Here is a 24,763-nt window from a genome sequence, read left to right on the forward strand (position 1 = left end):
TGGCCCTGGTGCTACTGTGCTAGGAGTTTTCTGGTGACTTTGCAGCTGAGCAGTAGCCAGCTGTTGTGCCTGCAACATTTCAAAAATAACATGAAGGCTAACCTCCCATTCTTCCCTGGTTTTGGGATTTTCTGAGCTTCCTGTGGATCTCCTTGGTGCACACTCCTGTTGGTATGTGAGCTTATATCGACCTGCTGGGCGTCGCGTGAACCTACGTCCGGTGGAATTGGTCCGGGTGCGTTCTCAAGATTTCATGGTGGCACACCAACACTTGGAGCAGCCACACCGTTCTCTCCGTGGTTTTCAAGATTGTCGTTTTCAACTTTATTTACTGAGCTGGGCATTTTGACCTGAAATTGAAGATCTGGACAAGAAAGGGTGTGAAAGATAACTTGCGTTGTGTAATGAAACTAGCAAGAAAATAATCACTATTATTTTTAGCCCCACGGTGGGCGCCAAACTATTTACCGTGAAAATGGGTAATAACAATTAAATTTGATTATGTGACTCTAAAAATACGTGATCTATTTTTATGCTAGTTGTTAAGCAGATGATGTTATGTGTGAGACTTAGAAACGAGATAAGAATTAAGGATAAGGTAGTAATCAAACCGATTGGTTAACAATCGAGGCCTCGAGCTTGTTGATTCGGGGGCCTCGAGGTCGATTCCGGAGCTCGGCTGTGAGCTATCGAAGGTGGTCTAGGTATGACTAACAGTTATAATAAAATCAACGGAGGCTCTTTATGGCCAATGAGAAGCAATAAATGATGAACAATAATGAAGATAATAAATGGAAGCAATAATATCACGAGAATGTGTTAGAGAACAGAGAGAATGTTCTTGTATATTTCGTGTAGAGCAACTGAAGCAACATAGATTTACAAAATGACAAGGATCCCCTTTATATACGAGGGGGATCCCAAGATAGTACAAAATGCATTAGTTACAAAGATATAGAGATGGGACAGCTAGATGACGTCCTGATTCGGGTTTAGAGTAGTCCACTAGGCTCTGTCAATCCTAACCGTGTACCTTGGGAACTCCCCATTTCTACTATAGTTGTGATCATTACTACCCTGAGATCGAGTGTCGATGACCCTCGAGGGAGTATACTCGGCCGCGACCTCGAGCCGTCGAGGTGATCTCCCGAAGTGCCTTAATGACAAGAAATTGGACCCTCCGATTTCACCGTATACAATATTATAGCAGGTTACTTACTTGGTTATCACTGCAAGAAAACAGTAAAATTGTGACGGACGGTTCTGTCACAATTCCGTCACAAATTTGTGTTTGTGACGGAATTGTGACAAAAACGCGGACGTCCCAGAACCTTTGGTCGTAAATATTTTTTGACGGATCAAATTTCGGTCACAAATTTTTGTGACAGATTTATGACAAAAATCGCCCGTCACAATATAGAGCCCTGCGTGTAGCTTGATTCCGTCACAAAATAGAGACAGATATGTGACAAATATATCCGTGAGAAAAATTGTGACACAATAGTTTTCGAGACAAATTTATTTATCTATTCACAACAATTGTGACAGAATATTTTGTCACAAATAAATTGTGACAAAATTTCCATCACAAATTGACAATTTGGCAGCTATATTGGTGACAAATTTGGGACACATTATACGTAATATTTGTGACACATTAGTTTCCATCACTATTTAAGAATTTGGTGAATGTTTTTGACCAAGTAGATCTGTCACAAATTTAATTTTGGACTTTTTGATTTAATAAATAATTAATACTAATACTTATGCAAAAATTAGCTAAAAGCATAAAGACAACTAACAAACATAATATGAAATAGTATATAATAAAACATAGGAAGTTAAAACATGCTAAAACATAAGTTCTACTAGAAAAAGTCTAAACATATTAAAAATTACAAAGCATCCAACAATCAAAAGCCTGCCAACGTTAAAATAGCACTTAGAGAGTATCCAAGTAGCTAAAGTCTAACAATTGGTGAGTCCCTGTGAAAGGGAGTAGGACCACCAGATGATAATGCCATTCTGTTGATTCAAACGCGAGACCTCTTGCATGGTCCACGCGCTCTTGAAGAATCCTCTCTTGTGTTTCTCTCATGCGCAACACCTCCTCCTCAAGCACTTTGAGAGTCGCAGCTTGAGAGCCCAATCCATACACACGCACCGACAACATGCATCCAAGTATAGGCCATTTTGAACTTCTTGTGAATCATCGGAATAGCAGCAACCATCGCAGCTTCCATTTTATCAAAATAAGAAACTAATGAGAAGTAATATACAAAAATTTCCTATAATTAAGTTTTACAGCTCACTCACATAAGCAACTAAAGAAGCAAAGTTCATTATATGTAGTTTAAAACTTGAATCACATATGCAAAGAAGCAATTCTCTAAAACTCATAAAAATAATATTGTCATATATCAACTTATCATTGTTTAACCAAAAAGTGGAATTTCGGTCAAAACTTTAATTTAGAAGAATCCGAGTTACTGATAATCAAAAAATGTATAAGAGAAAGTAATTTGGCTAGCAATAAGATAATTAGAAGAAGATAAAGTAAACCAATGTATTCAGATAGTCTTTCGTGTCTTTACAATTGACTCATTCTTTCCCTTTTATAGCTATCTTGGAAATATGCATTTTGCCTTTGTCATAATATGGCCATTATAGACAATTAAAGACATTAAATGCTATGTTACATAATCATTGTATTTTAATACAAATTCTCTAATATTTTTAGTATTTAATGCTTATTAAATACTGTATCTGTACTCTCTTGTGCTGTCAGATTCATTCTCCTTGATTCTTGGACTTAAATAAGTATGGGCGTTGAATCTTTTGAGTATCCGCTCGTACCTCCTCTTATGCCTCTGCTCGTATCTGTTGCAACTCGTGCCTCTTTGCCAATCATAACTCTTTGACCAGTCTACGTGTCATGACACATCATCTTCCAATCACTTTAATATGTAAACTCAATTTTTCCCAATACAGATAGTCCCTCCACTTGCCATTTATTCATCAATTGAATATTTGGGAAGTGGAATTCATTAAAACGGGAATTTTTGTCACCATTAATGCTATAGCAAAATCAACGCTTCATTTGTCACTTCCATTTAATGCTCTTCACGCGTGGCACCCCTTTTACTGGTTCTGCAACTTTGCAGTGCTTTTAGGGTTTTTTCACGGCTTCACTAACCACGAAGTGTCAATTCTCATTATGACTTTTCCATCATTGCACCTTTTCCTTTGACGGTTGCTTCGCAGTATAAATATAGTTTTCTTCTTTGTCTTTATCACATAAAGTTCTCAAAATATTCAGTTCTTGAATCTTTGTTTGTTTCTTCCTCGTACTATCATGTATTCATCAAACCCTAACCCTAGAAGGGTCCCCATAGTTGATAACTTCCCTAATGCCTCTAGTAGGAGCAAAAGAGGAGGTAAGCTTCATAATTTAGGATCTTCATCCTTGCGTGGTTCTTATCTTCCTTCGCCTAGTTCTGACCCTTCTTCTAGAACTAGAGGTTCTCTTTCACACAGATCTTCTTCTAGAGGTAAGGAATCTTTTGAACCTTTTCGTGAACCTCTAGTAGAGGAGATAGTTCCTGTGGAACTATCTTTCTATAATGACAGAGAATCTCTTAGAAATCAAGTATCTTCTTTAGATCGTGCTGATATCTATCCCACTTAAGTCACTAAAGGTTTGATTTCTTTAGTACGTAGAGACTGCCATTAGAGTCATGACTTTCCTATCATTATTCCCAATCCGAATCAAAGAATTACCTCTTACTTAGCCGGATTTTCCTTTGTCTATACGTACCCTTTCATATTAGGATTCAAATCTGCTATTGATCCTGTTATACTCGAGTTCATTCATTTCTTTGATGTTTGCTTAGGTCAAATTGGCCCAATAATATGGAGGGTTGTTGCTTGTTTGAGGCATTTGACCAACATAGCCAGTGTGCCTTTTACTTTCCCACATCTAATTCATCTTTACTCCCCTAGACTCTTTCGTAATGGCGTTTTTACACTAGTAGCCATGAGCAAAAGAGTTCTAGTTAGCCCTGAAGATGACAAAGACCGTGGCTGGTATGCCAGGTTTGTTGCTGCCCCCACTGTTAGTTTAGTGGGTAATGGGAACGTTCCCTTCCCTGAGAAGTGGAATTTTTCATGTGAGTCTTCTAACTTTCTTGTACCTTTTTCTTCAATTTTGTTGATTTTTCTAATTTTACTTTTGTTTTCTAGCAACCATGGGAGTTGTGGAAGATGTTCCCATTTTCCGTGATTGGGTAGGAAAGCTGTTGAGTATTGCACCAATGGATGGTAGATCTTGGAAGACCCTTTCCCAACGTTTTGGTTGGAAAGTAAGAACTCATGGTAAGAGCTTTTATTTTATTTTACATATTGTTTTTTCCAGAACTTATCTCAATCCTTCTTTCTATCAGGATTTGCTATTCGAGGAGTTACTGCTGAGGCGGTTGCGGCTTCTCGTATATCTTTGGAAAGGGATCAAGAAATAATTCTGGGCTCTTCATAGAAAAGAAAAGCCGTTGATGACCAAGATTCCGAAGAAGATGAAGACAGGGGTTCCTTGGTAATAAGGCCACGAGCTCGTAGACACATTATTTCCGATGATGAAGCAGAAGCATCCCCCTGCCGTTCTATTCTTCTTACTGAATCTATTGAAGCCCCGATAGTGATCCCTGATGATGTTGATGATGCTCCCGCTGCTGCTCATGATTCTGTTGAGCAACTTTTTGACCGCGGGTTTGGTAGTGAAAGTTTAGGTCCCGTTTCTGATAAAGCTCCCTTGGCTTCTTTTTCTCCTCCCGTACCGTTGACTCCTACTTTGCCGATTATGGCTGCTTTCGTTCCTCCCCAGGATGTTATTTACTACTTTTATTGTTCCTCCTTCGACAATTCCTCCTCCACCTACTCACCATGTTGAGGTTGGCTCCTTAAGTAGGAGTGGTTCTATGAGGCAAGCGATTATTGAAGTCCCCGCTGAGGGCAACCTTTTAAGGAAATTGGGTCAAGCATATGTGTGGCTAAAGCCTTTAATTGGTCATGTTGAGAGTGCCAAGCTAGAGAGCCATATTTCTTTGACTTTGATGAATGATATTGTGCATGCTTCTTTAAAGGTATTCCTTTTTTCTAACTTTTACTTTGTCATTTTTCTATCTTTGGGATTCTCATTTCCCACCCTTTCCCCATTTTTAGGCCAATCTCATCGGTACGGAGATGATGAAAAGGGTTACCCTCTCAGAGCAGTTAGTGCGTGATTACCAATTGGAGGCATATAATTGGAAGGAACAGTATGAAAGTTTTCAGATCGACGTAGAGTTCTTAAAAGAAAGTAAAACTACTTTGGAGCAGCAGGTGCGGGCTTTGACTTCGGAATTGGCAGTTGAAAAGGCTTCCTCCAGTCAAGCAAACAAGGAAAAGGCTCGCCTTGAAACTTCTTTTTCCGAGAAGCTTTCCAAGGCAAGTGAAGATATTAAAGAGTTGAAGGCTCTCTTGGATGCAAAAGAAGCCTATGCTGGTGAACTCGTCCAGAATTTGACTCAAGCCCAAAAAGACCTCCGGGTTTTTTCTGATAAGGTTTGTTCCTTAGAAAACTCCCACGCCTCTCTTCAAGCTTCTTATGAATATGCCTTGGCTGAAAATGAAAAGCTAAAGAATGAAATCGCTGACTGGGAAAGAGATTATGAGATCCTTGAAGATAAGTCTGCCATTGAAGTGAGTTGGGCATTTTTGAATTCTCGTCGTGATACCCTTGTTGAAGCTAGCCAAGAGAATTTTAACTTGGAATTTGAGTTAGCTAAGATCAATGAAACTATCAAGAAGACTCAGCAGAACCAAGATTTTCCTTCTCCCGTGGTCAAAGCTTCCACAAATGTTGAAGATGATACGGGTATCCCCACTCCTTCAAGCCAAGTTGAACCCGCTGCTGTTGATGTACCTGCTTCAGTTCCTTCATCTTCTCAGTGACAAGTTTAAGTTGTTTGAATTCCTTTGTCTCTTCTTTTCTTTTTGGAAAATTGTGGTTAAAACCCTTGGTCTCATTTGAGGGTTTGTTTTGGAAACTTAAGTCCCCAGACCTTTTATGGGGCAATATGTATAAATAATTTTCAGTTTATGACTAAGTTCATACTTAGTCTAAACTTTTTAATATTAAGAAGTTTTTCGTTACTATTTGAACTTCTGTTTTGTTTATTCTTGCCTTTATTTCTAAGGACTTACTGAATAACTTGCATTTTTACTCTTCAAAAAATGCTTCTGTTAACTTCATGAATACTTAAATTAATCATGAATTTTATAAAAGAGGGCCTTTTTATATTCGACATATAATGACGAAGACGTCTCAACTTCATAACGGTGTTAATATATGATAAAGGAAATAGGAATACACATGTTTCTGAAAATAACTTTGACAAGTTTTTATTTGAACTTTGTCTAGTTTTGAATAACACTTTACATGTATTTGAATTACATCTACAACTTTCTCGTAACTGTTTTTCTTATAAAATATTTAAAAAAGAAAAATAAACATGAGGTTTTTATTTATAATCCGTTTCAGTACATTGCCTTTACCCTAGCTATGGTAAGGTCTTTCTTTAGGCTTAGCTCGTGACTTTGCTCTATACTTGACTCATTCATTGAGTACACGAGGTTTTTATTTATAACCCGTTTCAGTATATTGACTTTTCTCTAGCTATGGTAAGGTCTTTCTTTAGGCTTAGCTCGTGACTTTGCTCTGTACTTGACTCATTCATTGAGTGAACTTTTCAGGCTTGATATTTGATTATTTTTCAATCTTCTTTGCCTTATTTATACACATGCCCGTGTATATTATATAGTCCCCCAAGTGTTTGAGCGTTGAAGTATGAGGCCTCGAGCACTTTATTATTCCTCTAATTTGGTCCTTTCCCTGAAAAGGAAAAAACATACGGGACTCGGGGGTGTGATTATAGATGAATACTGCTTAGCCCGTTTGAATTTCTATCAGAATAATTGTAACCCTAGACCGGGAAGTTTAATTTATTCCACGTGCCTTGCAGGTTGTGACTCATCATTTAGTACGGGCTAGCTTTTTTCCTATCATCTAAAATCGTTAGTAAAATTTAACAATTCAAAAATTAAATTTTAAAATACGAATACCTAACCGTGGGTATTTCTTAGAAATAGTATCTCTTCAGGCGAACAACATTCTAATGTGAAGGTAGTATCTTGCCATCCATTATTTCCAGCTCGTATGCTCCTTTACCTGCAATATCACGAATCCTATAGGATCCTTCCCATGTTGGACTTAATTTCGCTGCATTAGCTGCCTTCATAGATTGAAAAACCTTTTTGAGCACGAAGTCCCCAATTTTGAAGAATCTTAGGCGTGCTTTTCGGTTGTAGTATCGTTCTATGACATGCATTTGTGCTGCCATTCTTATCAGTGCAACTTCCCTTTTTCCTTCAAGTAGATCAAGATTTATGCGCATTTCTTTGTTATTAGACTCTTCTGATGCATGTGTAAATCTTGTACTTGGCTCTCCTATCTCAACTGGAATTAAAGCTTCAGCTCCACAAACCAATGAAAATGGTGTTTCTCATGTACTTGTTTTTGCTGTTGTGTGGTATGCCCATAAAATACCAGGTAACACTTCTGGCCAATTACCTTTGGACTCCTCTAAACTTTTCTTTAAATTGTTGATAATGATTTTGTTTGTTGACTCAGCTTGCCCATTACCCACTGGATGATAAGGTGTGGATGTAATTCTTTTGATCTGCCAACTTCAAAAGAACTCTGTGATTTGCGTGCCTATAAATTGAGGGCCATTGTCGCATACGATTTCCTTTGGTACACCAAATCGGCATATGATATTCCACCAAATGAACTCTTTAACATCTTTTTTCATGCATCTGTTTGAATGCTCCTGCTTCCACCCATTTAGTAAAATAGTCAGTGAGTACGAGCAAAAATTTTACCTGTCCTTTTGCTTGTAGTAGTGGATCCACGATATCCATCTCCCATTTCATAAACGACTACAGTGTAGTGACCGGATGTAGCAACTCTGTAGGTCTATGCATATTATTACCGTACCTTTGGCATTTATCACATTTAGCCACGAAACTTTCCGCTTCTTCTTCCATTTTGGGCCAATAATAACCTGCACTTATTAGGGTTCTTACCAGTGATCTTCCTCCTGCATGATTCCTACAATGCCCCTAGTGTATTTCTCTCATTACGTATTCTGTCTGAGAAGGTCCGATGCATCTTGCTAAGGGACCGCCGAACATTTTCTGATAAAGATTGCCTTGCTTTAAGCAATATCGAGCAGCCTTTTTTCGAAGCGCGTGAGCTTTCCTCTTGTCTTCAGGAATGATACTATTCTACAAAAAGACAACAATCTCGTTCCTCCAATCCCAGGTTAAGTTATTAAAATTTACCTCATTTTTATCTGGATCGAGCAATGAATGAAACAAATGTATTACAGAAGCATTTTCATTGCTTGCCACGTCTGCTGCAGATGCAAGATTAGCTAAGGCATCCGCCTCAACAGTTTCATCTCTTGGTATTAGCATAACCTTCTAGGTTTGGAATTGCCTGATTAGATCCCGTACCTTCTCTAAATACTGTTGCATTCGTGCTTCCCTAGCGGTATAAGTCCCCAGCATTTGGTTAACCATGAGCCGCGAATCGCTCTTGATTACAATCTGATTAATGCCAAGTTCTCGTGCCAGTTCTAAACCTGCAATCACTGCCTCATACTCTACCTCATTGTTAGTTATAGAATGATATTTAATGGCTTGTCGAACGGTTTCACCCGTAGGTGGTACCAAAACAATCCCTAAGCCTAACCTTTATGTTAGATGAACCATCAACAAATAAGGTCCAAATTCCTGGGTTAGCTCCGTTGAGCACCTGCAATTCTTTTTCTGCTTCTAATTGCATCCCTTGGCTAAAATCAGCCATGAAATCAGCTAACACTTGAGATTTTATAGCAGTTCTAGGTTGGTATGTGATATCATATTCACTTAATTCTATAGCCCACTTGGCTAACCTACTTGACAACTCATGCTTGTGTAATATATTGCGTAATGGATAAGTAGTTACTACAATAATAGGATGACATTGAAGATAAGGCCTTAATTTTCTAGATGCCATGATTAATGCAAGTGCAAGCTTTTCTAATTGAGGATACCGTGTCTCTGCATCTAATAAAGATTTGCTGACATAATAGATCGGAGATTGTTTACCCTAGTCCTCTCGGACTAAAACAACACTTACCGCTACTTCTGAGACGACAAGGTAGATGAGCAGTCTTTCCCCAACCTTTGGTTTTGCGAGAAGTGGCGGATTTGATAAGTATGTCTTCAAATTTTTGAGTGCCTGTTGACATTCCTCGTTCCATTCGAAATGATCTTGCTTTTTAAGAGCTGAAAAGAATTTAAAGCACTTTTCTGATGATTTAGAAATGAATCTTCCCAAGGCTGCAATTCTTCCTGTCAACCTCTGCACTTCTTTTTTACTTGTAAGTATGTCAGGGATTTCTTCAATGGCCTTAATCTGTGTGGGATTCACTTCAATACCACGGTTAGAGACAAGAAAATCTAAAAACTTACCTGATGCAACACCGAATGCACACTTCTCAGGATTTAATTTCATATTAAATTTTTGCAAAATCTGAAATGCATCAGATGAGTGTGATATATGATCCCCTGAATGTTGAGTTGTGACAAGCATGTCGTCTATATATACTTCCATAGTTTTCCCCAAATGTTCTTGAAACATTTTAGTCACTAGTCTTTGATACGTTGCACCAGCATTTTTGAGACCAAAAGGCATTACTTTATAACAGTAAGTCCCCCTGTCAGTTATGAAGGAAGTTTGTTCTTCATCTATCAGATCCATTTTGATCTGATTGTATCCTGAATACACATCTAAAAAACTTAATAATTCATGTCCTACAATAACATCAATTAGTTGATCTATATGTGGTTGTGGAAAAGAATCTTTAGGACAGACTTTGTTAAGGTCTGTGTAATCTACACAAACTCGCCACTTACCATTCTTCTTCGGTACCACAACAGTATTGGCTAACCAATTAGGATACTTTACCTCACGAATAGACCCAATCTTTAGTAATTTTTGAACCTCATCTTGAATCACCTGATTTTTGAAAGTTCCTTGCTTTCTCTTCTTTTGCTTGACAGGAGGATACGATGGGTCTTCAATTAATTTGTGAGTCATTACCTCCGGTGGTATTCCTGTCATATCAGAGTGGGACCAAGCAAAGCAATCCACGTTAGTTTTCAAAAATTCAATCAACTTACCTTTCATGTCCTGGCTTAGATTGGCCCCTACATAGACTTTCCTATCAGGCCATTGTGCAAATAACACCACAACCTCTAGTTATTCAATTGTTGTCTTGATATTTTCATTTTCCTCTGGTTCTTGAATGGTATTTGGCCTTGAGTCCACATCTGTTCGCCTTTGTTCAGTTGAGGTTTGTGTTGTGGTACCCTCAACTGGATTCTGTGATTGCTATTTTTCTTCATTTCTCGTACTTGAATTCGCTACAAAGTTGATTTTCCTGGATGTAAGTTGGTCCCCATGGATTTGACATATTCCCCAATGGTGATGGAAATTTATTAACTTGATGCAAAGTTTGACGGAACGACATCCATCTCGTGGATCCATGGTCTCCCAAGGATCATATTGTAAGCCATCTCCATATCTACTACCTGAATCATTGTATCTTTGACAACTCCTTCTACGAATGCAGTAAGTATTACCTCTCCTTTCGTCACGACACTGGAATTGTTGAATCCAGATAGAGTATGCGCCTTTGGTATTAATTTATCTTCAGCTTGCATCTCGCATAATACTCTTAATATAATAATGTTCACGGAACTACCTAGATTAATCAAAACTCGTTTTACATTAGTATCATGTACAAGTAGAGATATTACCAGTGCATCGTTATGAGGAGATAATACGCCATCCGCATCTGCATCATCAAACGTAATACTTTCTTCCTCTAAGACATGTCGCACCCGTTTCCCTTGGGTAATTGTGACTTTGGAAATTTTATTGGCTGCTGTGTACGTCACACCATTGATGTCTTCACCTCCACTTATAACGTTGATGGTCCTTTTGGGAGAAGGTGGTTTAGGGGGATCCTGCCTATTCTTCATGTATGCTTGCTTACCTTTCTCACTAAATAACTCGGTGAGATAACCCTATTTTAACAAATGATCAACTTCACTTTGTAAAAACCTACAGTCTGCCGTTTTATGCCCGTGATGGTTGTGAAATTCACACCAATGATCATGATTGCGCTTGTTTGGATTTGATCTCATCTCTTTTGGCCATCGTACCTTGTCACCCATGCTTCTCAAAACAACTATGAGTTTGGAAGTGCTCACATTGAAATTATAACCGCCAAACCTCGCCTTCAAGTTTCTATCATCATCTCGTGACTCACGCGTGTTTCGATCATTCCCAAATCTTGATGACGAGCCCGACTCTCTATTCCTCGACCTGTGATCGTACCTTTGATTGTCCTGTTTTGATCGTGAGGCTTTTCCCGCTGGTCCCATGTATGGTTCGTACCTGTTTTTACCGGACCCTTTTTCAATTTTCGCCCATCTCGAACTTACCTTTTCTTCTTTTTGAGATCGTGAGATAATATCTTCCTCTATCCTCAGCTTCGTGCTATACTTATTGTAAACATCATTCCATGTTGTAGCTGGGAATTCACGAAGACTTTCCTTGAGTCGCCTCGTAGCTTCTGAGCTTTTTTCATTCAAATTACTTGTGAAGGCTATAGCTACCCAATTGTCAGGTACACGCGGTAATGTTATTCTTTCACGTTAGAATCTGTCCACAAACTCTCTAAGGAATTCTGAGTCCCCTTGCTTGATTTTGAAAATATCTTCCATTCTTTTTTCGACTTTTTGAACTCCCGAGTGTGTTTCGATGAAAGAATCTGCAAGCTCAGCAAAAGAATTTATAGAATTTTCGGGTAAAAGAGAATACCATGTTAATGCACCCTTAGTGAATGTTTCACCGAATTTCTTGACCAATACTGATTCGATCTCCTATTTGGTCAAGTCGTTGCCTTTTATGTTTGTTGTGAATGCAGTAATGTGGTTTCGTGGATTAGTTGTTCTATCATATTTTGGAATATCGGGCATTTTGAATTTCTTTGGAATTGGGAGGGGAGCAACACTTGGCTTCCAGGGTTGTTACGAATATCTATCCCTTTGATTACGGGCGACACCCCCGATATTTTCTCTATGCGATCACTTTGCTCCTTGAGCTGTTTCTGCAATGTTAGTACTAAATTTTGTAAATCGGAATTGACTAAGTTACCTGGTACTCCCTCTTGTGATTCGCTGGGGGTTCCACCACTACCTGAATTAACAAGCCCAGAGCGAGGGTTCTCCAAAGTGTTGTTATTTGGAGTGGGTGTGGGTGGTGCAGCTGGTAACTAGCTAGCAAAAGCCTCAAGAGCTTTATTGACCTGTTCAGCAATTAGTTTTTGCAAAACTTCATCAATAGTTTCAATATTTTCAAATTGAGCATTTCTATTTTGCATGAGATCCATCAGGAGTGCCTTCTCAAGACCGCCGATGAGAGCTTTGTAGAGAAGGGGCCGGGGTGTGATTATCTTGTAGATTTCCCTGAAGTTGTTGGTTTCCTTGAATGTTGTCATTATTGTTCGACATGGTTGATGCAATAAGGAAAGTTAAACTAAAAAAGAATAGATTATCAGGTTCTCGGTAATGGAACCAATTTGTTTAACCAAAAAGTGGAATTTCGGTCAAAGCTTTAATTTAGAAGAACTCGGGTTACTGATAATCAAAAAATGTATAAGAGAAAGTAATTTGGCTAGCAATAAGATAATTAGAAGAAGATAAAGTAAACCAATGTATTCAGATAGTCTTTTGTGTCCTTACAATTGACTCATTCTTTCCCTTTTATAGCTATCTTAGAAATATGCGTTTTGTCTTTGTCATAATAAGGTCATTATAGACAATTAAAGACATTAAATGCTACGTTACATAATCATTGTATTTTAATACAGATTCTCTAACGTTTTTAGTATTTAATGCTCATTAAATACTGTATTTGTACTCTCTTGTGCTGTCAGATTCATTCTCCTTGATTCTTGGACTTAAATAGGTACGGACGTTGAATCTTTTGAGTATCTGCTCGTGCCTCCTCTTATGCCTCTACTTCTATCTGTTACAACTCGTGCCTCTTTGCAAATCATAACTCTTTGACTAGTCTACGTGTCATGACTCGTCATTTTCCAATCACTTTAATATGTAAACTCAATTTTTTCTAATACAGTCATAGACTCATAGGATTATATTTCCAAGATTAGAATAAAAAAACTAGACCAAAATAGATGCTATCACAAGCTTTCAACTGATATTCTTCTTAAGTAAAAATAAACTTATACTTAGTGACTTATAAGCTGATTCTTTGAAGCATAATAAGAAGTTGAATAAGTCACAATATGTGTTTCATTACTACATCACAACAAGAAATTAAACAAGAAATGAGATGATGTGAAGAAGCTTTCAAATAAGTGAATTGCACCAGTAATATTCCTCATATTCATTCTCAACTAAAATGATGAAATATTATAAAAGAAACTTACACCAACGGTCTTAGACTTGGTATTCACAAAGTTCCCATCCTTTCTTTTATGCAGCTTCTTAAATATATCCCATGAATTTGCTGGACGGCGTAATTCTATTGCCTGAATAATAGAGTAAAATATTAAAATAGGAGATAAGGTCATATAATTACTCTATTAAAAGGTTAAATTCAATACCAATTTTATAGTATGCTCTCCACTGTAGACCTAGAACCACCGGTATGCTTGCTTGGACCAGTGCCTGGACCACCAGTCTCGCTACACCGATTTTGAGGGGCGACACGAGATCTTTCAAGCCACTTTTCCAAGGGCCAGTGTGCCTGCCAGCTTTCCCATATATGCTCTTTAACAAAAGTAGGTCTGGTTCTAAATTTTCGCCAAACGTACAACTTTTTAGTGTACAAGGTAGATGCCACTTTTTTCCAAGTATGTTTGATTATGGCATCCTCAGCAGAACTCCAGTAATATAATTTCTAACAAAAGATATTTGATCAATGATATAAATATATATATATATGTACATACTAAATAATAACATATAATTGTTTTTATAAAAAGCGATATTTACCATAAATTCACGCTAATAGAAGTCACGAGTGGATTGGCAAACATCTGTTTACCTTGAAAATAGTAACTATAATTATACTTGATTTTGTGGTTCTAAAAATACGTGATTTATTTCAATACTAATTGTTATGCAATAGATGCTAAGTGTAAGTAAAGAAAATAAGAAATGCACACCAATAAGGTCACAAGGCTGGGCCTCGAGCTGGCTGGAGCAGGGCCTCGAGGTCCAAATAGGGCTTATAGAAATGAACAACTGATGAAGGATCAATGATAATGAGGGCCTCAAAGATGTCCTTTTGCGGTTAATAATGAGCAATGAATGAATCAACAATAAATGTGTAGAATAATTGTTTAAGCGAAGAGCAGAGAATGTTGTATTATATTCAATGTGTATATAATAATCCGAATCCTCTTACAAGATGACAAGGGTCCCCTTAATATAGGAGGGGGAAATGCCAACATAGTACATGTCTAATAAATGACGAAGAAATGCTATTGGTATAGCTGTATAATGAGTTAGTACGGATTTGTACTATTCTTGCAGACCTGGTCAGCTCTAACTACTTGTCTTTGGGAGCTTTCTTGCCTTTCCATGACGATCATCGATTGTACTGCTCTGAGGTCGACCATAGTGAGCCTTCGATATGCTCCCTTGAGGGACACACATCAGGGTCGCACCTCACGCTCTGCTTCGGGCTTCTTCGAGGTTAGGGGTGGAGCGACATAGTAGCCCTAAAGTCGAACTTCCCTATTTTCACCGTATACAGATAGTCCCCACATTTTTTAGAATGAAAAGATATGAAACAATCTTGACCTCGACTTTCTCGAACCTCTCATGATGATGTCATGCTCGTGACGTAAGCATTCGTAGTGACTGAAACATCCCATCAGTTTGTCTCCCTAGAAGCATTGAATATACCGCTGGTTCATTTTCCCAAAAGCGGTGATTACGATGCCAATCCGTTTCCCCAAAAGCATTGATTGCGCCGTCAATTACGTTACTGTCTCTTTATAAATAGGGGATTGCTTGAACCAAGACCTCACTCAGTCTTTCTTCAACAGCCTTTAGCCCTTTCCCTTTTCTACATCCTCCTCCAAACTCCTACTTCTATGGTTCAAGCCCGTGATCGTAAGGTCGTATGGCAGTGGCCTTGTCGGTTATGCCATGGCTCTTTTTCAGAGCTTTTCCCCACTGAGTGGGATTATAATGGGTGGTTGTTATTGTTGTTGCTGTTGTTGTTGTTGTCGGCCCGAAATAATGAGAGAGAGACCTCAAATTCTTTCCGCATAAGAAGATATGTGGACTGTAAATCGATGCTCATCTCTTTTAACTTCAATCTGGTGTGGTGCTTCACTCCTTTTGTTTCCATGGAGTGAGGTGGTTCTACCCACCGACTTTTTCATCCCACACCGGTGCAATATCTCAAAAAGTGGCTTCACAATAGTAGTGCTGACGAGGCTCTTACTTGCCAAGTTTTTCACCAGGCCACAATTTTCCTTGTTTATCAAAAGCTTTTGCTCTTTGATAGGCTATAGCCTTTTCCTTATCTATTGCTTTTTCGGAGGAGGTTTTCGAAGACAACGCTTTGAAGATCAAAATAGGGTCCCTGAGGAAACGGTTCTCGAAAATGTCTCCCGATGATATACCCTCGAAAGTAGATTAGGCTTTTTTCTTCTTTATTTCTGTGTAAGGACCCCTCATGGGCCTTTGTAATTGTCTTTTATCAATATAAAAAATTCTTTATTTTGCATTCAACTTGTGTTTAACTCCATTTTGCCTTCGCTTGTGAGAAATCCAAGTGCATGACTTTATCGATCGGTCCGAATACTAGACCCAGTCATAATAAACCCTTAGTTTTTTAATCGGTTGATATGACATTCCTTGGAGCTCTCTACTATCCCTTAGACTAAGCCTGGATTGATTTGATGCGAACTTAGGTCGCCGAGACTTCTGGGTCCGAATTGACTAAGAGCAAGTTCTCGATTTTTGAAATAAAGCCTAGCCTTTTTAGGCCTCGCTGATAGTCCTCAAGTGGTAAATTTCTTGTACTAAAACAGCTTTTAGATTTCGCCACCGAGTGGGTGATAACTAGGGATTCTAGTTCATTTTACACTCATTTTTACTTGAGTTTTGGATTAAAAATATATACAAATAGTCTCAAAGGCTTACATGTTGTACTTGTTTGCAGGGTTTGTTAAAAAAAGTGACAAGTAGTCAAAACCAGCTCAAAAAGGAGTGAAACATGCACAAGTATCAAGAACAAGTCAAAGCACTGCTACAACATAAAATCCACTGCAGCCACAACAGACCCACCGCAGCCGCAGACCATTTAGTGCGATCTGCAGTAGATGAGTTCAGAGAGGTGCACTTTTGGAGCTTAAAGAAGTGCGGTCCGCAGAGGATTTCTCGCGGCCGCAATAGACTCTTCGTTGCCGCAATCCATTTTATGCGGTCCACGGAGAGGGGATTTAGAGAGTTGGGAGTTTGGACGATTGAAACCAGCGCGGTCCGCGGAGCATTTCGTGCGGACCGCAGTGAAGCCACAGCGGCCACGAAGCATTTTATGCTGCCCGCAGTGGCCAGATTCAGAGAGTGAAAAGTCAAGCCAAAAAGCCTCATCGAGGCCGCGGTAACTCTATCAGGGATATTTTTGTCCAGAAAATTTGGCTTTGTATAAATACTTTCTTTTCACATTTTTAGGGCATCTGTTAGAGTCCAGAGCACATGAACGACAGTTTTGTTCCATGTTGAGTAATTTGTAGCTAGTTTAACACTGAGTCTTCATTATCTTAGTTTGTAATCACATTATATGGGTTATTCTTCATCTATTTATCTGATTTCTTCCATTATTATGAGTAGCTAAACCCTTTAGCTAGGGTTATGGCTCAACTCTAGTGTGGGTATTTGATGGGCCTTTTGTTTTAAGGCTTAGATGTTTATGGGTGGTTGATATTTGGACTAATTTGTGTTTTTCATGTTGAATTATTGGTTGCAAACACTAATTTGTGCCTATTTGACTTGGGCTCTTCTTGAGAAAGAGAGCTTGAGTCTAGGAAAATCAGTCCAACAAGGAGTTAGGGTGTATTCAAGAGATTGATAACCTTAATTAAAGGGTTAAACCTAGAGATAGTAATACCCGACTTGAGCCTATATTGCTTGCATAATTTTGACACCCAATTGGTATTGAGAAAGTCAATTAGGGCAAAGTCACTCAAGCTACAGATAGGTATAGAGTGAGTAATTCCGTGCATTAGCTATATCGCAATCTCCAACATAACATCTTTGCCTTAGGCTTTAGATCCCGTCAAGTATTCACCTAAGAGAAAGTCACTTCCCTAGTGTCTCGTTAGCCATGTAGAAAACCTTACAAGCATTTACTCTTAGTTTAATTTAGCATCTTATTAGCATAAAATTAGAAGTAACAAACAACAATTATGATTGGAAGTATAATTAAGAGCACTACGCACTGCTAGTTTAGATAAAAATCCAATTCCCAATTCTAGCTCCCTATGGATTCGATCCCGACCATCTAGGGTAAAAGCTGCATCGACCGCTCTTGCCACTTTGTACTGGTGTAGAGTTGGACTCGATCACTTTTTGGCACAGTTGCCGGGGAGCTAACGGTTTTGGATATCTATCTAAATAGTTTTGTGTATTGTTTTTCTTTCCTTCTGCATTGCTAATTTGTGAGTGTCACTAATTCAGGTACAAAATGGCATCAAACAACGCACCTCTTGGAGATCTTCCACCGGGGAAGAAGGTGGATGACAATATTGATGATGAGGTTCTTATAGTACCTCAAAGACAAAGGATAGGCCTCCAGGCCAATGATAATGTTCTAGACCCTCCCCCGCCACCTCCAAGAGTGGCTCCTTGGGTGCTTCCAAACGAAGGATATGCTAGTGCAATTGTCCCACCCCGGATCTGGGCGGGCAATTTTTAAATTACAAATGTGATGCTGACTTTGTTGGAGTAGCAAGAGTATTTCATAGGTGCTTCCCATCAGAATGCATATAAACATCTCAAGGGTTTTGTGGATACGTGTTGGGGAAGCACGCAAACAAATGTGTCAGAGGATGCATTGCGGTTGAGATTTTTCCCTTTTTCACTTAGAGGGAAGGCACTGGACTAGCTTGAGAGGCTTCCCAACCATTCTATCACTACATAGGATGAGTTGGCCGATAAGTTCATAGCCAAGTTTTTCTCACCGGGACATATGGAGGCGTTGCAGGATGAAATCTTAGGTGCTTCCCATCAGAATGCATATAAACATCTCAAGGGTTTTGTGGATACGTGTTGGGGAAGCACGCAAACAAATGTGTCAGAGGATGCATTGCGGTTGAGATTATTCCCTTTTTCACTTAGAGGGAAGGCACTGGACTAGCTCGAGAGGCTTCCCAACCATTCTATCACTACATAGGATGAGTTGGCCGATAAGTTCATAGCCAAGTTTTTCTCACCGGGACATATGGAGGCGTTGCAGGATGAAATCTTAGCATTCAAATAGGAACCAAATGAGCCCCTTCACGAAATCTGGGATCGATATAGAATTATGGTCAAGGAATGCCCCAACAATGATATAACTGATGCAATGATTCAACAAACATTTTATCGGGGTATAAACACGATCAATCAGTGTGTGGTGAACCAGCTAGCAGGGGGTAATTTCATAAAGATGCCTTATGCTTAGGCTTGTGACATTCTTGATGAGATGGCTGACACGTCCTCCGCTTGGCAAAGTAGAGCCAATGTGCTACAGGGTGATCCCACAGTCATTCATTTGCACAAAGAGCTCCATGATCATGGGTAGGCAATAGCAGAGCTAACAACAACAATGAACTAGCTAGCTAAGGCTCAGTTACAACAGGTTCAAAATCCACGCCAAGTAAATGCTATGGAGGGTGTCAACATGTTAGTGAATAAAAGAAGACAAAGAGGTCAACAGAACCAAGGGAGTTCAGATCAATATGACAATGATAGTGGTGGTTTCCAAGATAATGGTTATGATGAGCAGAATGAAGAGGCTTTATAAATAGTCCCGAGTGAGAACTGGATCAAACTTGGGTAGCCTTTGGGCTTAATAGTGGTGTGAGATTTTGCTCGAACTTGAAGCAAAGATAGCCCTGAGGCTTTATGAATAGTTCCCGAGCAAGAACCTGCTCGAACTTGGGCAGCCCATGAACTAAATAATCGAGTGAGTGTTCGCTCGAACTTGAGAGAAAAAGTACCCTAAGGCTTTATAAATAGTACCCGACTGAGAAATGTCTCGAACTCGGGTAGCCTTTGGGCTTAATAGTCTAGTGAGCTTTTGCTCGAACTCGAAGCAAAGATAGCCCTGAGGCTTTATGAATAGTCCCCGAGTGAGAACTGGCTCGAACTTGGGTAGCCCGTGGGCTAAATAAACGAGCGAATGACTACTCAAGCCCAACTCATAGATTTTTCTCAATAATTTCTAACAATCCAATTCCTGATGCTTTGGCTCTGACGCGAACATCATGACGTAAGCGGTTGAAGTGACTAAAGGGTTACTCTGGTATGATTCTCAAATTCATTAATTGTAGGCGGCCAACGGTCGACCTTTTGGCTTCCTTAGCACATTCATACGATCTTTATAAATAGACAGAACCCCACAACTTTTCCGATATTACTCCCTTAGTGCTTTCAAGATTTCATTTAGCCCCTTTCAATTTCCTTGAACTCTCCCTTTTCTTTTCTAATGACATTTTCCATTTTCTCAGATCCTTTACTTTAGAAATGGCAAAAACCTCTAAAACTGTTTCTTAAAAGGAAAAAAGCTTCATCTTCTTCTCGAACGATTAAGGGCAAATCGGTAGTTCCTCCTAGTATTGAGGAGTGTACTCCTGGGCCCTGTGATCATCTTCTGATTTCTAGGTTGAAAACCCCTCCTCTATTCCGGGATGATGCAAACCCATGTCTCGATATATCAGTTTAATAACTGAAATCGAGAAGGTGAAGGCCGATTGCCATTGGGGGAAGGCGGTCCAAGTAGAGATTCCTTCACGAGGAGAAGACATAACCAAGCACAAGGCCAGTTTCCTCAGTGTATACATATATCCTTTCACCTTAGGCCTGGTAGAAGCCTCTTTGCCATCGATATATCTAGTGATCCTCGATTTCTGCAGCCAATATCAGGTGACACTTGGACAAATCTATCCCTCATTCTGGCACATCGTTTATATGATTAGGTATTTCTCAAACATGGTTGAGGGGATGAATTTTAACCTCGACCATCTAATTAGAATGTATAGCCTATGACTTTACCGAGGTGGCCTGATTAAGCTAAAACGTCGATCCCCGAAGGCCTTTTTTGCTAGCATCGATGAAGACAAGGACCGAAGGTGGATGAGCCGCTTTGTTCGAGTCAGGACCTCGGAACTGATCCCTGCTAAGAGAATTCCATTCCCTGAGAAATGGAATATAAATCGTAAGTAAACATGTTCTACTGATCGGATACCTTTTCTTGACTTTGAATTAACTTTCTTCGATGATACAGCTGTCGAGTGGTACCCCGACGCTGTCAACGATCTCCCGAGCTGGGTTCAATGACTTGATTCGATCTACCCATATGCTAAGCGCGTGTAGCGCGACCTGGCTAAGACCCGTTGGGAGGCCAAAAATCATGGTGAGTTTTTATCTCTATTCATACTTGAGCTCTTTAGAGAAGATATCTCTCACTAGTATTCTCACCCTTTGTGCCTATACAGGCCTTGGAAAGGCCGTTTTGATGAGGGAACCCCTGCCTAGGGAAGCAGATACCCCGAAGCCTGCTAAGGAGAAAAAGAGAAAGAAGAAATCACAGGTCAGATCCCCCGGCAGAAGCTGCTGGAACTGAGGCCACCGAAGGGTCCCAGCCCAAACTGAGGGAATGTTAAAAAGGGCTTAGACGAAGTCCCCGGGCTGACTAATATCTAAAACACGTCGTGTGCTGAAGGGCACCTGGTCAATGAACCCGAAGAAAACAATGATGAAGTCCCTCGCAGGAGGGAGAGGGCCCCCGTCGACCCAGTCGAGGTGATCAACGTAGATGAGCCTCTGCCGGGCCCATCATTTTCTCCTGGAAAATATGGGATGCCCAAGATATGAAAACTCTCATCATGGGGGCATCCCCCGAAGAGAATAGTATGTTTGAAGGATATCTTGCCGGGGTTGAGGAAGGTCCGGATATCGATGCCTCTTTGATCTATGAATAAGTCGAGAAGCTTCGACAACAAGTGATCTTGATTTGACCGTTGTATTTTCAGTTTTGATTCTTGCTTTTCTGACTCCCTTCTTCTGTGTTTTCTGGCCTTCAATCTCTCCAACCAAGCCTTTTCCAAGTTACAAGCAGAGTTGGCTCGTTGTGAGTACGAATTTAGGAAGCTCGTTTCTGAATTGGATGAACTCAAGGCTCTTCATGCCCAAAATGAGGGGGAGCTAGGTGACCTTCGAGCTCATTTAGAGAGGATATCTCGAGAGTGGGACGATCTTGATGAGCAAGTAATACAACCTTCGTGGGTTTATTTTTGTGCTTCAGTCAATTGAGCATTTGATACCTTAATTTGAATTTTTCAGCTCAAACAAAAAAATGATCTAATGCGGGAGGAGCTTAGAGTCAGAGATACCGAAATCCTTGGGCTAAAACAGCAGGTCGTTACATTATCCACTTCTTAAACAAATGTTCGTCCTTGAACGGACATAGAAAAGTACCTGAGCTGCTAAATAAATGTGGATATCTGCTCTGTATGTCCTCCTCGGACTCCCAAATCACCTCCTCAACTGGTTGGCCCCTCCACTGGACCTTTACCGCAGAAATCCTCTTGGATCTCAACTGGCGATCCTGTCTATCAATGATGGCAACTGGCTCCTCCTCATAACCCAGGCTCTCGTCCAGCTGAATAGTACTGACGTCCAACATATGGGAGAAGTCGGCATGATACTTCCGAAGCATCGATACATGAAAAACTGGATGAACTCCTGATAAGCTGGGGGGTAAGGCAAGCTCATAGGCAACCTCCCCAACTCTCTTCATCACCTCAAAGGGATCGATAAACCTTGGGCTCAACTTGCCCTTCTTCCCGAACCTCATAATACCTTTCATTGGAGAGACTTTCAAGAGAACCTTCTCGCCAACCATAGATGATACATCACGCGCCTTCTGATCCGCATAACTCTTCTGTCTGGACTGAGCTGTGCGAAGCCTCTCCTGAATGAACTTCACCTTATCCAAGGCATCCTGTACAAAGTCTGTACCATACAACTTGGCCTCACCAGGCTCGAACCACCCGATAGGATAATGACAATAGCGACCATATAAAGCCTCGTATGGAGCCATCTCAATGCTGGACTGATAGCTGTTGTTATATGCAAACTCCGCCAAGGGCAAGAACTGATCCCACTGCCCTCCAAAGTCAAACACATGCTCTAAGCATATCCTCCAAAGTCGCCACTTTGGATAATTTTATGGTGTCCCAAGTTACCGGTTCAAATCCCAAATCTAGGAAAGATTGACTCTATTTACAGTTCGCGAACACATAAATCCGGGTAAGGAATTCTGTTAACCCGGGAGAAGGTGTTAGACATTCCCGAGTTCCGTGGTTTTAGCACAGTCGTTCAACTGTTATTATTGGCCTAATTATCTGATTTTAAAACACTTTTAAACCTATGTGCATTTTTAACTTTAAAACCGCTTTTATTTATTTAAGGACTTATTTCAAGGTTATTTAAAACACATCACAAGCCACGCTACATGAAATGCACCCGTGGTTCACGACACGATCTATTTAACCTCATTGGAAATTAGAAGTTGGGTCACATGAAATGCACATCCGGGTTTGCAACATGTTTATTTTTATTATTATTGTTCCAAATTATGGTAGGGTCACATGAAATGCATACCCGAGCCCCTTTAATTTAATTTGACGTAGTTCAGGTAAAGAATAGCAACCTAATTTCTATACTGCGTCAAAATCATGTTCAGCTATAACCAATTAGAGTAACCTATGAGCAGACAACTAAGTGAATAAATTCAAAACCGCGGAGAACAACTACACAAACAACGGGAATTTTTTTATAACTGCAGCTCCTTAACTATGTTCAATCCACCATCATTGTGCGTTTTTCACAATTTTTTCATATATATCCTTTACAAGCTAATAATCAATAATATCATTATTATCCAATCATCATTCGATATTCATGTTTTCATAAAGCAAAAACCGAATCCAGATCAAAAAACTCCATTTGCAAAACAATTACAGAAACTAATTAACGAAATTTACATTATAATTCGATAGTAAAGAGATCATTAACATAGTATAGGAATAGTAAAAAACAAGAATTACTTGGGCAAAGCAGATCTGAAGATCGATCTTCTTCCTCGCCGTATGACCTCGACGCACCGAACCTCTACGAACTCAACACTTCAATATCTGGCGCTGAACAGATCTTGCAAACGAGTTCCAAGATGGATTCAACTGTTTTCAGCGTGTGCGTGTGTGTGAAGTTCCGTTCAGTTGTGGGAGATGGGGTCGTTTGGCGTGAAGTGAAGGAGAAAGGTCATGGGTGTGCTAAGTCTTAGCCGCTACTATTTTCCTTAGGCTATTAGGGTTTTATCTTGTATCCTAATGAAGAAGAAGCTGGGGAGGGGTCTCGCTTGGTTTTTGCGGCTGACCTCTCTTTGGTTTTGTCTCCTACGTGTATGGCTGCTCAAGATTTTCTTAAGGGCTGCTGGTTTTTATTTCTAATGAAGAAGAAGACCTTTTAGGGTGTAATGGCTGATTCTCCAGCTTTTTTAGCCTTTTGCGTAGGTCTCTGTATTTTTTGTAGTTTTCAACTCCTTAGTCTTTTGGTTTTCGACTAATTTTGTCGAGTGTATCTGTATATTTTGTGATTTAGGTTTAGTCAAATCTCCATGGAAACGGCGGATTGGATTTTAGGTCTTCTCCCTCAATTTAGGGATTAGGTACTATTATATAGGGGTAGGGATTAGGTTAGGGGTTTGTGCCTAGGAATTATGGGCTTGGGAATTATGGTCTAGGTCCAAAATTAGGCTTAAAAATGGGTTGCTTGAGCCCAAGTTTCATTCTTTCCCTGCGAATCAGATTAAAATACGACCTCATTTATTAATTAGTTCTACTTAAATAAAATAACTATTAAAATAAGACTGACCGTTAAAACAAAACTATTTTGGTATTTTTCAAGATTAAAAATGATTACTAAACATTAATGAAATTATTTTTTGTAATTTTTATTTTTTTGGAATAAAATAAAGTAAAAGAGTCAAAATTAGTTGAAATAGCAATATTAGGCCTAAATTAAATATTTACATGCTAAAATGTAAAAACTCTTGGGGAGGGTCAAAAATCACATGTCTACAGCTGCCCCTCTTTGACTGGAAACACGAAGTATTTTCAGACAAAGAACGACTAGACAGGTGTTTTGACCCGACCCTTATTTAAAGAGACCAAAAGCTAACAGAAAGGAGAATGTGACCGAGCCCTGGTATCTGAGCTGCCTACATATCCTTGGC

General features: G+C 39.6%; 1 long non-coding RNA gene across 1 annotated transcript; it reads right to left on the reverse strand.

The window, feature by feature from the left end:
* Positions 1-1,852: 1,852 nt before the first annotated feature.
* LOC107789405 (uncharacterized) lies at positions 1,853-24,164 on the reverse strand. The gene is made up of 3 exons (XR_012704007.1): positions 23,577-24,164; positions 13,668-14,140; positions 1,853-2,236 (listed from the first exon to the last, which is right to left on the reverse strand). It is a non-coding gene; the product is annotated as an uncharacterized LOC107789405 (long non-coding RNA).
* Between the last annotated feature and the right edge of the window lie 599 nt (positions 24,165-24,763).

The sequence above is a fragment of the Nicotiana tabacum genome, chromosome 20, assembly GCF_000715075.1.
Source record: "Nicotiana tabacum cultivar K326 chromosome 20, ASM71507v2, whole genome shotgun sequence".
Taxonomy (NCBI): domain Eukaryota; kingdom Viridiplantae; phylum Streptophyta; class Magnoliopsida; order Solanales; family Solanaceae; genus Nicotiana; species Nicotiana tabacum.